The sequence below is a fragment of the Haliaeetus albicilla genome, chromosome 3 (genome assembly GCF_947461875.1).
Source record: "Haliaeetus albicilla chromosome 3, bHalAlb1.1, whole genome shotgun sequence".
Lineage (NCBI taxonomy): Eukaryota > Metazoa > Chordata > Aves > Accipitriformes > Accipitridae > Haliaeetus > Haliaeetus albicilla.
In genome coordinates, this window is record NC_091485.1 from 47920818 (window position 1) to 47936107 (window position 15290).

Here is a 15290-nt window from a genome sequence, read left to right on the forward strand (position 1 = left end):
CCAAAAGCAGCAGACAGTATTAGAGGTCCATTAAGCTTGGCACCACATACAATGGCAAGATGTGTCTCCTTCCCAGAAGGCAGGATTGCACTGTGTCCATAGGTGTCCCTCTGGGCAGACTGTAAGGAAACTAAAGATAATTATGGTCTCTTAAGTTTCTTTGTTGTACCAAAGGACAAAGTTTACAGTACACAAATACAGAGGGAGTGGGATGCTTTGCCTACTTTCTTTTTTTAAGCTTGCTTCTTTAGGAGGACTATTTGTCACAACCCTGCATATGCCTTCACCCCAAAGTTTTCACCTAACCAGAGGTGAGGATGGCTGCCTGCCGTCCCAGCTCCCTGCATGCCTAGTCACTGCAAGAGGCAGAGATGCCCAGCAATGTCATATTTTATACACGCTAAAATACATTTCAGATGCTGAGGGCTTTTAAAACATAGGCATTGTTGTTAGGTAGTTAAGTCTAACTGCTCTTTGTGTTCACTCATAAAGATGGCCTGTGTCCTGTAGATATCTTGGAAGCATTGCATATGAATGAGGGATCTGGAGGTGGAAAGGTCAACTGCTTTATAACTCAGGTCAAAGAGGCATTTCTGTGAATGGGAAGGGCTGGGTTAAAGAAAGTTCACAGTCTGATATGGGGGAAGGGGACCAGTATCCCTGAGAGATGTGCATATGTTTAGGACAAGCAATTAATAAAGATTTCAAAGACAAATCCAAAAGTTTATTTTTCAGAAAAAGACCAAATAAACTCAATTTTTAAAAAAATCCACTTTGATTATCAGTTTCATTGAGGAACGCCTCTGATCCAGAGGTAGTTCACTGAGAAGAGTTGGAGAAGGTAAATTCACATGTTGGCTATCATCTCCTCTAATTGCCCCCCCACCGTGTGAACAACCTCAAGGCATACTGTCTAAACCACATGAACTCTCCCACTCTATCTGACCGCACAGCCAGGCACACTCTCCTAAATACGTGTTTTTAATGGCCAGGAAGTTTGCCTTCAAAGCAGAGTGGTAAACCAACCTGTAGGCTATGCCTAACCTGTAGGAAGTTGGCAGACTTCCCAACAGGATAAACCAAGGGCACCAGGTGTAGACTAAGAATATCCGCCTTGGAGTACATTCACTCTGCAGGCTGTCTGTGCAGACCCATCTTCATCCTTCCCTGCTGAGCCACTGCCCCAATACCAGGCCCCTTCTCTATCACTCGCAAAGCCCCTTCCACGCCGCAGTACCAGATTAACACCGACCTTTCTCCCCAAACCTGTTACTTCTGAACCCACTGTACTCAACTCTGGGAGCAGCAGGTAACTTATGGACACGGTTACAGACAAGAGCTTACCCAAATCCTAGTATTACTGAGCTATCTGAGAGGAAAGTTTTCTCCAGGCTGGCTCCTGCCAATGTAGAGTCGCTACTTTAGCCTGGCCCTGGGGAAATGGGGATGAGTGCAGTCAAGGGTCTACCATCTTCTTGCTCCTTTTGAACAGGACTGGAAGTAACATTTCTAAGAAGCCCCTTTTGCATGTGGGCTGTAACCTCTTACAGGCATAGGCTGTACACAGCGTAAAAGCATGCCTTATACGTTCTTTTTCCTTGCATAGCTCTGTAAGCCAAGCCAAGCCAGAGAGACTTTTTTTCTTCTTGGCTTGCATAGTTTCATGACAACAACTTTTCAACAAGCAGTACCAGAGTTATATTATTTCTTCTGCAGTAGAATTTGAAAAAAAGATTTCCATTGTAAGAGACTTTTACAATGACTTTAATCAGATTTTTTCCCTGATATCCGCTTAGCACCCCAAGTTGATTCTCTCACCAGAATAACACCATTGTGGCCTTGTCTTCATGTTACATTCACTGTGTATATCTCCATGGACATTTTACATGCAAACAAAAAAATACTCTGATCATAACTATCTGTATTCAGTGGAACTTAGAAGTGCACTTAAGAAGGAAGAATAGAAACTACTTTTTAAATGTACTTCTATGAGTTGTTTGGGTTTGGTTTTTTTCCTACAGAAGAAAAAAAATCATAGAAGACAGGTGGTATAAAATAAGGTAAATATATACTGGCATACTATCACAAACTGCATGAAGAAGTTAATAAGAGGGTTTATTAAAAGACCTGTTAAAATGCAACTGCCAGGGGCTAATGGTGCAAAAACACTGAAATGAGTTTCCCTAGTTAAGGTGTCCTCTGTGCAGTCTGGATAATAATTCTTAGGCCAAAATGTCTTGACAACATGGGGATATTCTGCTGGATTTGATAGTCCCTCATGAGATGTCTGTATAACATTCTCCTGAAAAAGTTTTCTTGTTGAAATTTTTGGTTGTCAGTCCAGCAGCAGACATCCTCTGGAGTTTAAAAGTCCAGTGATAATCAATGTGATCAACTGCATTGTGTGTTATTTATTGTACAAACAACCCAGAAGACTCAAATCATAGTCAAAGAATGGAATATTTCTTAAAGAAATGTTTAGATTAAGCCACCTAAATCTTAATATATCTTCAATGTATATGTTCTTGACTTCAAATTATGTATTTCCCCCAAAAATGTAGACACAATTGCCATTTTTTTTAAGCAGTGAAATGGTGCAAAGAGGAAAATATATCATTGGTAAAGCTTGATTACAAAGCTAGCTTCCCTTCTTGAGGAATTCAGAAGGACAAGCAAAGGCTTTATGGCTTGGGCATTCTCCTTCCACCTTTACATTACAGAGAAAAAGCAAGCAGTTACATTGACATTGCAATGGGTAATGACAATTATCTCCCCATCTGGATCTTGTGGGGCAGAATATCCCTAAGGTTTGAAATTCAGAGAGGAATCACATGGGGGATTCCTGTTAGTAACACACAAGAGGCAGAGTTATTTTCTGGTTTTACAGGTGAAGGTGCTGGAGGTTTGTAAAATCCATTAAATTCCATTTCCAGGAATGGGAAGCCCTTGGCGGATGCTCCTCATGGGAGAGACAAGAGATACACTCACACGTGCAGCTGACCTCTAGGAGCCTTTTCTCCCTCCTCTGACATAAAGCAAGAAGGTTTCAGTGAATCTGAAAACTTTTTTATTTCAAGGGACTAACCAGCACATGTACACCCTTCGACAGAGGAAAGAGACCAGAAAGACTGTGGCTGCTTTTTTCTAGACACTGTCATGAGGTACCTGGATTTTGTTTGATTCAGTCACTACCAGACACTCACAGGATCTAGCCATCCAGTATAATTTACACCCACTCAGCAATGCATAAATTACAAAACGTCTTACCTCATTGCTGATTTTGACCTAAATTGCCCACACCCTTTGCACGTACCTCAACTGACTTGTTAGAGTCTCCCACGAAACAGGGGAAGGGAAGATTATAGGCTGGCTTCTCCACAGGAGAACCGAGTATCATATGACTTACCGAGCTCTAAGAACATGTAAGGACATATCAGATAATAATTGCATGTTTGAATATTTCCATGAGAACATCTCATCCCAGCTGATGCAGAATCCTTCCTTTGGGGGAAACAAGAGATCTCAGCCCTCTACAGAATGAAAGAAAATGAGCACTAGGGCAAAGCAGTGAGTAAGTCAGCACATTTTTGTCAACCTACAAAGAACTGAAAAATGGCTACAGTTTCTGTGGTAAATTTCATTTGGAGAAGAAATTAAGGAAAGCCAGAAGCCTCTTAAAAAAAAAAATTGACAAAAGCAAAACCTTTGGTGCTTCAGTTTATTATTTTTAAAAGTTCCATAAATTGTGAGATTTTTCATAGCTGATAGTTCCCTGCATCCTGCTGCTCTTTAGTTCCCAGGCTAGTTCTATTGCTGGGTGAAACAGAAAGCTATCTTGGAGCCAACACCGCTTTGCACAGTGAGTCACAAGCTGGAAAAGCTAAAAAGAGCTCCGCAATTTATTCCTGGTCTTAAATGGGAACTTACTTTGATTCTTTTGATCAAACTCCCCTTGTGAGACACCATTAACACTTTTTGTCTTCTTGTGTATTTCCCTTGATGTTACTGCAAGCAATGATCACTGAATTAGTGAACCAAATGCATATTTGAGGGAAGCAAGGACATTCAGAGCATTTCAAGGTGACTTTTGCTTAGTGAATGAACTGATTCCAGGTAACAGAGATTTCATGTAATTTTAGATAGAGTTGGCAGTTCAAAGTCCAGTGTGTTCATAGAGGATAATACATAGAAAGCAGCCTGTCAAGAATGGAACAGACTGATTCAATAAGACACCCTTGGAAGCAACAGAATTAATGTCATTCCTTCTCTCTAGATCAGGTAATCTCACATAGTCACAGAAGAGTGACTAGAGATGTGCTCGCACTGACTATCCATTTATTAGGACTTTTAAAGGGAAAAAGAACCTCAAAGTTACCTGCCTGTCAGAACAATTAAAATAATTCTGCGTTGTAGGATTGATGTAGCAGAGCTTTTTGGTTATAAACATTTCAAAAACACCCAATACACTTAGTAGAGTGGCTCTGAATATGTAGCAAAGTATCAAGACACATTAAAAACATCATCCTTTCAGGCTATGTGTTCCTTTATGTCATTAATTTCTTAATCTATTTTAAATCTACCCACTCACTGCCAGCCTGCAATACTTCTTCTTTAGACAGCTTCCCATTTATAAGACAATGTCCTGAGAGCTGACATCAATGGAAAATGCAAGCATTCAGCTCTTTGCCAGATTTAGCCACACACTGCTCGACAGCCTCTTGGAAAACATGACATTTTTTTCCACTACAGTTACTTCACTTAGTAGATGGCATATTTCATACTATAAAATTCCTAGAATGTCAGCTTCTAGCCCTGGGATAAATTTAATATCCTTAAGAAACAAACAATGAAAGGTTAGTGACTCTGCAAACAACCAAGTAATAGAAAATGAAGTGTAGGTACTTTCTTATTTGGCATACGTGAGAAATGAGTAAACTACCCAAATTAGAAGTGAGAAATAAACTCTGCTAGAGTGGATTCATCCTTGACTTAACCTTTGACTCCATATATATAAACCCTTTTGTGTTTCCTGCAAGGAGTCCAGAAAGTTTCCACATAAATTCCTCTGCTGACCACACTTCTGCCTCATGCTCTTCACGAGCCTTCAGAAAATTTAAAAGATTCTTCTTCAGATATCCTCATTCCCCAAACATCCTGCCTTAAACCCCTCAAAGACTATTTTATATTCATCTACTCTTATTTTGTCAGACAGCAGAATAAATGCACATTGCAGATGTGGTATGACTTATTTTAGCTAGGGCCTCCATTAGGCATGAACGTGCAAACTGGAGCAGAGTCCCAGGAGATGGCTGTATGCAGTTTGCCAAACAGGGCTGTACACAGTGCAGATGATTCACCCTGCTGATGCTGACTGTTTCTCCAGCTCTGGGGAGGAGTCAGAAATGGCATGGTGGAGGAGCAACCAAAGACAATATTCTTCTCTTTGATACAATATTTTCAAATGGAACTGAATCACTTTCAGATAGTTCTGAAGACCTGAAATGCTTTGTTAAACTCATTTTCTAAATCGAAGACAGTCTTTTTTTAAACAAACATTTTCTTTTCTTTCAATAGTTTTTTCATTTGGATAAAGACCTATTTGTCTCCGCTTCCCCTGAAAAGCTGAACAAACACTGAAAATGCCTAGCTCTGTGTCTGAATGCTCAAAGATGCATGGCTAGGAAAGAGTTTCTTTCATGTGCATGACTGCAGAGAGTCCTCTCCAATGTGGACTTGTGGCCCATTTGTGACTACATAATTCTGTGACTGCTGAGGAAAATCTTCTATACATAACCCTGAAACCACCAGCTTTAATGGCTTCAGACCAGTTAGCCATTCAGTTGCAAATAACATCTACTGAGAGGGCTTACCTGAGAACTTAATTGGTGCCTAAGCCTTATTCGACTAGATTTTAAATACCAGCTCCCATTCAAGGTTTCAAATCCTTGGATTCATGTTACCTGAAGGGCAGTGTAAGTCTGGCCATAATCTCTCATGATGGCTACATCCATTGAAATAATGACACCATGAATCACGAGAGTAAAACCTGTATGTACAAGAAGTAGAGTTTTCTTGGCAACTGATCCACTGACCTAACACCTCTGGAAGATGTCCAGAAACCTTGACATCTTAGCAACAATATAAAATAACAACATTTCTCCTGGCTTTCCTTCCTGAAATATAGTCAGGAGTGGAGACTGAAAATGTGAAATCCAGAGCTAGGCTAACAAGGAAGTTTAAACTCACTGTTAAAGGACCCAACTATCAGGATACCTCAGCCCTGAGTTATGTATCTAATTGCACGAGCTGCTTCGTATGCAATGGTTGTGAAAATGTAGGCTCTAGGCATACAGCCCCCCCAGAGCCAGCAAGGTAAGCAGATGGCACGTTAGCCATCAGAGACTGGTAAGATTTAGATCACATCTCTAGCTTGTGGGGACTCCCCTACTCCCATATTAATTTCAAACCACCCAGCTTCCCCTTGGTGTGAGGCCCCTCTGCCAGTCCTCACAAAGTATGGCCTTAGCAGTGGCTCTCTTCCATAGGTGGACTTATCTGAGTATTATGCAGAAAAAGTACAACTAGAATTGATTCATTTCTGTGCTATAGGGTGCTTGAACCTACATTTTCCACTGCCAAACTACTGGAACTGATGCTATCTTGGATGGGAAAGAGAAGGTTTTTCTCAGTCTTTCTTGTAGAAGCTGTATCCATCCTCATAGACTCATTAAATATTCATTGTGCCCTAGAAAACAGACAAGAGTGAACACGTCACTATAGCTCACTGCTTGCTTATGATTCTCATCTGGGAGAAGAGCAGGATCTCACTTTCTGCTCTCTCTTCCAATTCTAAATTTAAATATTTGAAAAGAAGTACTCTGTTCCACCAGAAACCTAAGGCTTTCTTCTTCTACCCAAGAACCTTAGGCACTTAGTGTTAATCTCCTCTTGTTCTTCTTTCCTGCCTCTGATCTAATGAATATTTAATTATTCCCTGGAAAGTGGAAGTTAAGAGAACTCTACTCCAGCCTACTATTAGGTACTCTCTTAGAAAATTTATTCTGGCCCTTGTTCCTCCTTCTGTGAGGGCTCAAACTCTTGAAGGTCATTAGATGTCTGAGGTACTGCAGCTACCACCAACATTTATATTTTGTGCAGGGCCTTATCTGATAGACGTGCACTGAAAATGCTTGTCAGTTGGGCAAGAGAGATGGAGAGGGCTCTTCTGCAAAGCTTCAGGGATTTATGCATCAACTGGCTCCTGAGAATTTGATATTGTTAAAAATTATGTGTTTCCTGCATACTCAAAGGTAAAACTTAGACTTTGCTAATGAGCACACAAGTGATTGTGGATTTGGACAACTCTAAAATAAGGCAAAGCAAAATGTTGCATTTTGATGATGAAAGTAGCAAAGAGAAGTTGAAAGTAGCAAAGAGAAGTTGAAGTCCCAGTTTATTTCTTTTGTATTTTTCAGACTGAGAGTCTTAAGTCCTCTGGTGACCATAGCTTTCTTATGCTCACCATTGCAATGATGTGCCAGGGATTGCATGCAGATGGCAAAGGAGAGTGTCCCAGGTATCATAGCTCCATGGAATTCCCCTTGATTGCTCCCAGCTGCCATTGTCTGCACCTCCAATGTAAGACACGTGTTATGAAATGGAGCGGACGTGTGACCTGTCCCTACCACACTGTGAGGCAGCCTGGTAGACCAGGTCACAGAGGGGCTGCAGGCACCACTCAGACTGTGGCAAATTATATTAGGAGGAGTCACTGTAGCACAGTAACACATCTATAGCAACACTGGCACTTCCAACAACCTTTCCCCAAATGCCTCGAGGAGTTTAACTAGCAGTTTCATACTCTATGTCATGATTGTATTACAGGAGAAACTCTGAAAATAGCACATCTTTTTTGATCCTGCTGCCAAAGGAAGAGATGGTATATCTGGCAGCAGAAAGCTGCTGGTTCTGGCAGTAGGAGCACAGCCAGGAGAGAGGCAGGAGTCAGCACTTGGACTGGATCTAAAGGCTCTAAGTTGCTGCTTACTTTGATTGAAAAACAAGGTCTTTCACCGTCACAAGTCTGAGCTGAGATAAAGTCAGTCTTCTGTTGTAACCACAAAATTTACAACATATCCATTTCCCAGGTGTTTAGATCACCTAGAAGTTTACTAGTGACTCCTTCCAGCTTTATGTTTTGCAGGCAAACTGCAAGATGCATGCCTACAAACAGCTTAGCTACTGACTGAGTACATGCAATTAGAGACCGGCACTGGAAATTTGTCCCCAGAAATGCAGCAGTGAGAAGATTACTTGAATAACAGGAAGTTCATTGAGTCCCTGTACACTCACAGTATTATAAACATGAAGTTTGTCCAGCAAGAAAGGAGTTTATGCAATGGGAAGTGCAACAAGAAGATATCCAGCTGGTGGTGAACTCAATCAGATATTTTAGATTCCCAGAAGAGCAGAAATACAAAACCTCAGAAGACCAGCTGCTCCAGTCCTTTGGATTGAGGCTGGTCAATGGTCCACACTAAGATCATTCCTGACGGATGTTTGCCTAACACATCCTAAAAACCTCCAGTGAAGGAGACTTCACATCTTCCATAGACGAACAATTTCAGTGCTTTAACAGCCAAAGAGAATTTTTCTCTTATACTCAGTGAGATCACTTTTGGTGAAATTTAAGCTAATTTATGTTTGTTCTTACCCCTATTGCCCCCATTTATAATCATCTTTGCAACATTTTATAGCAACAGAAGGGAGAAAAATGTTTCCTGTCTTAGTGGGATCAAGTAGAAGGAATAATTACCTCCCACATTATTGTCAGCTCTCGTGAATGGAACCCAGAGTAAGATTTCCTGCTTAGCTACAGTGTGAGATTTTTCTACTCTATTTAGTCTGTGATTTACTGCAACTCCAATATTTTTCTGGTATCCTATAACTAAAGGAAAATTCCAAAACCTGGCCTTCCTCTGAAACACATCTTGTGTTCTGGTTGCATTGTTTCATTAATTAGCCAGTAAATAAAACTGTTAATCATTTAACTTTTTAGTCTAAGGAAAAACAGAAACCACTGTAAGTATGCAGTGTATACACATGTCCTTAATCTTCCTTTCTAGAACAGACTTGCTCTTCTCTCTGAAGAATGGATCTCCCCACTGTGCTGGAAATTACTTATCATAAAGTCTTATGAAAATCAAAGGGTCAATTTCATAGTTACAAAACTTTTAAGGCCTAATGAATACTTGGACACTTGCAACTTATTTATTTATTTAAAAAAATAATTCATTGACACCAGAGGCATCAACTTGTGTCCCCTTACTTTGGGTAAGCTTAAAAAAATCGTTCCAATATATAGTCCCACAGGACGTCATTAGTCACCTTCTCAAATGAAAACTTCTTAAAGAAAAAGAAAACTATTTTAGACCTTCAGTAACTCAGAGGTTTCAGGAAGAACCCATTTCTGTTTCCAGAATCTGCAGCGATGCGAGCATATATACACTGTGATTTCCAAACGAATGCAAGAAAAACACAGTGTAACTAACAAGAGGACTATGTTCAAAATTGTTACAATTAAAATACATTTAAAATAGCAATACAGTAGTGCCTGAGAATCCTGCACTATTTAGCTTTGTAATTAAGAAGTGTTCTGACCCTAGTAATATTTTCAATATATGGAAGAATATTTAATGGCTAAGAACTAATGACCACAAAGAGAAAAAAACAATGCCAAAAGTTGCTCTATGATAGCTAGTAATCTTGGAACAACTGTACTGATGCTGAAATTCTCATAAAGAACTGTGTCTTAGGTCACACGACTAAAGATAAAGAGAATGAAGTTCATATCCTTGTTAAAGCATAAATAATATTTATTCTACTTCAACTTTCTTTATTATATATATATAATATATATTATATATAATATATATAAATATTATATAAAAAATATATAAATATAATATATATTATATATTTTATATATATAAATATTCAATTGGAGTGAACCTATAGCTTCAACACATGAATTTCAATATTTTATGGAAATTGTTATGTGTGTTCTTTAGTCTTCTATTTTTCTCAATTGCCGAGTAGGATTGTGAAAGCACAGCAGAAGAAATAAAATAAATCCAAGAATTAGAATGATAAAATAGCATTCAATTCTTATGTAAAAGATTTTTTTTTTGGTAAAAGTTAAAACAAAAAGTTAGAAATGTCTCTATGGTAATTAGAAAAGCTATGCAATCAAGATGAAGAATGAAAGAGTATAATCTGAAAATTGCCTGAATCACCTGTATTTTCTGGCTGGAGGCAAACAGAAAGAGAGAGAGAACAAAATAATGAAGAACTTATTGAAAAACACATGTTCTGTGTGTTTGAGTGTGCTTTCATGCCTCCTTAGCCATTTTGCTCTCAACTCAATAAATAACAGCTATCTACAAATAGGAGGAGCCTTAGGCAGTTAAAAGTACAGTACACAGAAATCCTAGTGTTACTGTTTATATAGTTATATACCCCAATATTATTAACAGCCATGCTCTAGGGTTCATGAGGCCATCTTATAGCTAAGCAATGAATGTGATGTATTTTAAAATCTAACCCATTATTCAGTTAAAAATCAACTATCAGATATTCTGTAAGAAACTTTAACATGGTTCGGTAGATTTTCCCTAGCTCCTGTGTGCTGCAAGTCTAATAATGTACCGTAGATTTAAGAATGGGATTTATCTTCAGCAGAATTTTGTGTATCTGTACACATCACTATGATTTAATAAAATCTCCTTGATATAACACTGTTGCATTCCCCACTGCAATATAGTCTTTTTATAACAATAACTTTTCACAGCAAGGAAACAACAGAACTGAAAATAAAGCTTAGGAAGACCAGAAAAATATGTTGCTTTTGTTCGAAAAATGGGCTGTCTTCTGTGGCAGCTCAGCATAATACATGAAGCTGAACAGTATCTGACTCACTGTCTTGAATTTCTCAGGCTGAAAATAATTATTAAAAAAAAAAAGCTTCTGATAAACATGATTCGGGGTGCAAATAAAATGATAATTTAAAGGAAAAAGTGAAAGGTTTATTAACCATGCAAGCCTCTGTTTGTGAGGATTTGGTTCTTTGCCTGTTGTTCCTCCACTAGCCTGCACCGCTCTTAGCTGGCTGTTCCAGCCCCTTCTGCCCTCAGCCCACCACCCCACATGCTCCCCTCCTGCCTCCCCTCAGCCCCCTTACCCTACGAAGCCTGTGCAAATCCACCTGCCTCTGGCCAGCTGCCGGGCAGTGAAGTGGCTCGGCACGGGGCTGGTAAGCGGGGAGGACCAAAGCGCTGGGACCCGGACCAGCTTCAGCGGGCAGACCCAGCAGGTTGTGTGCTTGGACACCCAGCTTTCCCCGCTCTTTCTCCTGCATCACCCATGGCTGGTGGACCGGTCGTCCTGGTCCGTTCAGGAAACAGGTGGAGGGCAGCTTGGCTTTCCACTAATGACCAAACGTTGGATATCTCCTGGTGTCCTAAAAAGAAGTAAATGGGAGTGTGTGGAGGAGATGTATCTCTTTGAGATGCCTGCTTCAACGCGAGTAACGGGGCCCTGCCGTAGTCCTGGGAGGTACAGGCGAGACATGGGAAAAGGTCAGGTGGGCTGGGGCAACACTGCTCATCTGCTGGGTAGACCTCCTTCTGTGTGTAAACTTTGCAACCTTAAATCTAGGCTCTCTGTAATTTTGCAACATTTTTTTTCTGCCGCACAATACATGCTAACAGAAACCCACAGGTTCAATTAACATTGCTATGCTCTGTTCTGGGGTGTTGTACAAGCAAAAGGAGCATCACTGTAAGATGCAAGTATGGGAAATGAAGTAATATCTCCCTTGTTAAGAGTTGGATGAAAGATAAAATGATAGCAATGTTTACAACGGCCAGACTAGAGTAAAGCAAATTCATTAATTTCAGCCTTTTACTTGTTTTAAACCAGAATCTGAAACCATAGCTCCTTACCATGAAACACCCAATGCTGTAATAAAATAAAAAGGCCTTTAGATTTCACTTTCTTGATAGATATGAAGCAATAAGTTTAATCTTTATCATTTCACTACGGACATTGGGAGGCCATCGCTCTGACTAATGATAACTTAGGTAAAGTATGATAATTTGTGTCCAGGTTATTTATGATGTTATACTGATGCTGAATAAAAGAGTCAGAACCTGCTTTAGGTTCTCAATATATCCAAATGCTTAAATAATCACATGTTTTGCAATCACAAATTAAATAGCCACATGAGTGTGGACTATAAAGACTGTGCTAATAAAATATGAGAATAACTCTTGGTTCAATTTATTTCTTTGGCAAACTACTTCGATATTTTTATTCTTTAATCCAAAATAAACACGAACTTTTCCAATTATCTGGCAGTTTACTTCTATTTCGAAGCATGACAGAGGAGGCTTGCGAAATACTCACAAAGTGAGTCTGAAGATTGGTGAAGTGTCAGTGATGGTTAAGGTCCAAACAGAAGGAGGGGAAACAAATATTGAATCTGCTCCACAAGTTTGAATGCAACAGTCGTGACAGATAGACTTTTATGTCTATATCCAGATGACCATTTATATCTATATCCAGATGAAAATGCTTATGATTCGTGGGCAAGCAGGGAGGTAGAAATACAAGAATGGATGGCAGATGTGATCCCAAAATATGAGAAGGATCATTGGGTCTCGGGCTCAGAACAGGAAGGGTTCACAGTTCTGGAACAAGAAGTGAACCCAGGGAAAATATACTGAGCTATGTTGTCAAAGATCTACATTACATGATAGCAGCCACTTGTAATATCTGATAGACAAAATGATTTATGGAAGCACATTATATGTTATTATTTATACTGCAATAATATTTTACCTTTATGTAACTCCCTAATTACTCAATTGCTGAAGAAAAGTAAAGGCTCACCCACGCAAGTGAAAATGTTACAAATCTTGAGTATCATTATACATAATATTCAACAAACAGAACACTGAGCTTTAAGCAATTCTAGTAAACAACAATATCTCACTGAAACTCCTGAGATCAGTACTTAGTGATCTGAACTCTCTCAGCAGCTGATATGCTGAGTATTTGACTCATAACTAGCCTCACTCAGACCACTTTGTAAGCCAAAGAGGGACTACACCTTATCAAAATTCCCAGTTTGTGCCTGTGGGATATTTCTGATAGGCTGCATTTCTTTGGTTCTGCTCAGCTCATGGGGAAAATCTGAAACAAAGTAATATACACTACATTCACTTTTCAGTAAGAAATCTCCCTTTTGCGCATTTTCAATACATCATTTTAGGATTTCACTGATTCTTTGAAAACCAAAGGTGACAAAGGAGAATGGTAGGGGAAAGGTTTAAAGATCACAGCTTTAGAATTTCCTTTAGAAACCTTACTACTGCTGTTAAGAACATTATTTCCACAGGAAATTTTTCTTTTTCACCAAAGCCCAATTTTCCAAAATATTTTTTAGTCAAGAATTTTAACCATCTAGGAAATCCACTGTCATTGCTGTTATCTAAACAATGTTATCAGAATCAGTTTCTTTGCAAGCTGTCATTCTCAGCAACGCTGCTGTAATGTATGGTTTTCATTTAACACTTGGCCTGTGTACGCTGTATTCCTGTGGCATATTCCAAATCATGATAGAGACAAACACAGCACAGAATGCAGGAAAGGGTTGTATAGGGCTAGAAAGAAAAACATTTGAAAAAATTTTGTTAGGCTCTAACACTAATGAATCCTTGAGTTTTGCCAGCTATCGTTTCATAGAATCCTTGATCAGACATGTATACATGGATAGACATTTCTTCAAAATCCCAAAGCCTCCTCTTATAGAGAAGAAAGTTTTGCGAATTAAATTAAAATAAATTCTAAAAGAAACGTTAAAAGAGTGCAAGCTAATCTGTGCAGTGTGAGGATACTCTGTCTGTAACTCTCAAATGGCTTGCATGATGGAGTCCTAGAAATGATAAACCAGAAGTGAAGTGATAGACAGGAAGTGGAATAGCTTTCTGGCTGATTCCTTGTGGCTGTTCACAAGACTAATTCTGATTTCATTCAACACCATTTTCCAGAAAAAACCCAAGATATTCTTCTGAAAGCCCTTTCTTTTCAAGTGTAAGTAACACTAATAAAAGTAATCCCTTACTATGTATACAGAGGCAGCTTTCCATTGTAATTCAACACATATCTCTGTATAGCTAATCAGAACAGCTACTGACTGCATGCATAATTTAGTGATGGCTAGAATGCCTTAATGCAGCAATATGGGTGAGGATGTAAACATGAGGTTGAGATACATATCCTACTGGAATTGTAACTAGTCATCAATAAAAATAATCAGACACAGCACATAGTAAGAAGTAAATATACTGCTCTGTCACAATTCCTAGAGCATTTCCCATAGCTCCTTTGATATAGGGAACAATTAGCAGATACTATGCACCAAAAAACAGGTTGGGTAGAAACTGCCTTGGTTGATAAACACAGGATTAGGATTCAAAAGGTTGAAGTTAATGTCCAGATCTGCCACAGATTAGCTGTTATATGGAAGATAATTCAGGTAGCTATTTTATGTTCTGTTTTCTTCATGTGCAAATTTAGGACAGTACTTGCTGTGGGTAAACCACACTATTGGGTCGCTTAGGCAGAGTAATCCACCACTGTGCACACTCGGATCACCAGAGAAAAGACAAGGAGTTGGATGGTCTATTACATCCATGTTGCTTTTCTCTTTAACCTGGGAGTGCTCTCAGGGGTGGTGATTATACCATACATTTGAGGAAAGCTCTGGAAACTAAGTAGACAGAATTAAAGTCTTCTCAAAACATCTTTTCTGGCCTTTCAGTATAGAGCAGATGTAGTAAATTATATTTCCTTTTCCCATTTCCAATGCACAGCAGAAGTTATAACACCATGTTCATATTTACAGTAACGCTTAAAAAAATTCTACAGAAGTTTGCACTTGTAAATCTACAAACTTTTTTTTGCAAATTGACCAATTTATATTGTGAGCTATAAAAAAGAGAACAATTCTCCCACGCACTGTAATGCTGACTCATGCACTGCAGGATTACAGAGGCATTGCTTCCCTGGAGGATTATTCAGTTACTCTGGGGAAACTGTAGGTTATTTGTCCCTCCCTCTTCATGACTGCTCATGAAAACACCTACTGAATATTTTGCTGCTGCAGGCAACCTCTCTGATCTGTGTTCTGGCAGGAAGATACTTCTCCCCTTCTGGTTTAACTTTTT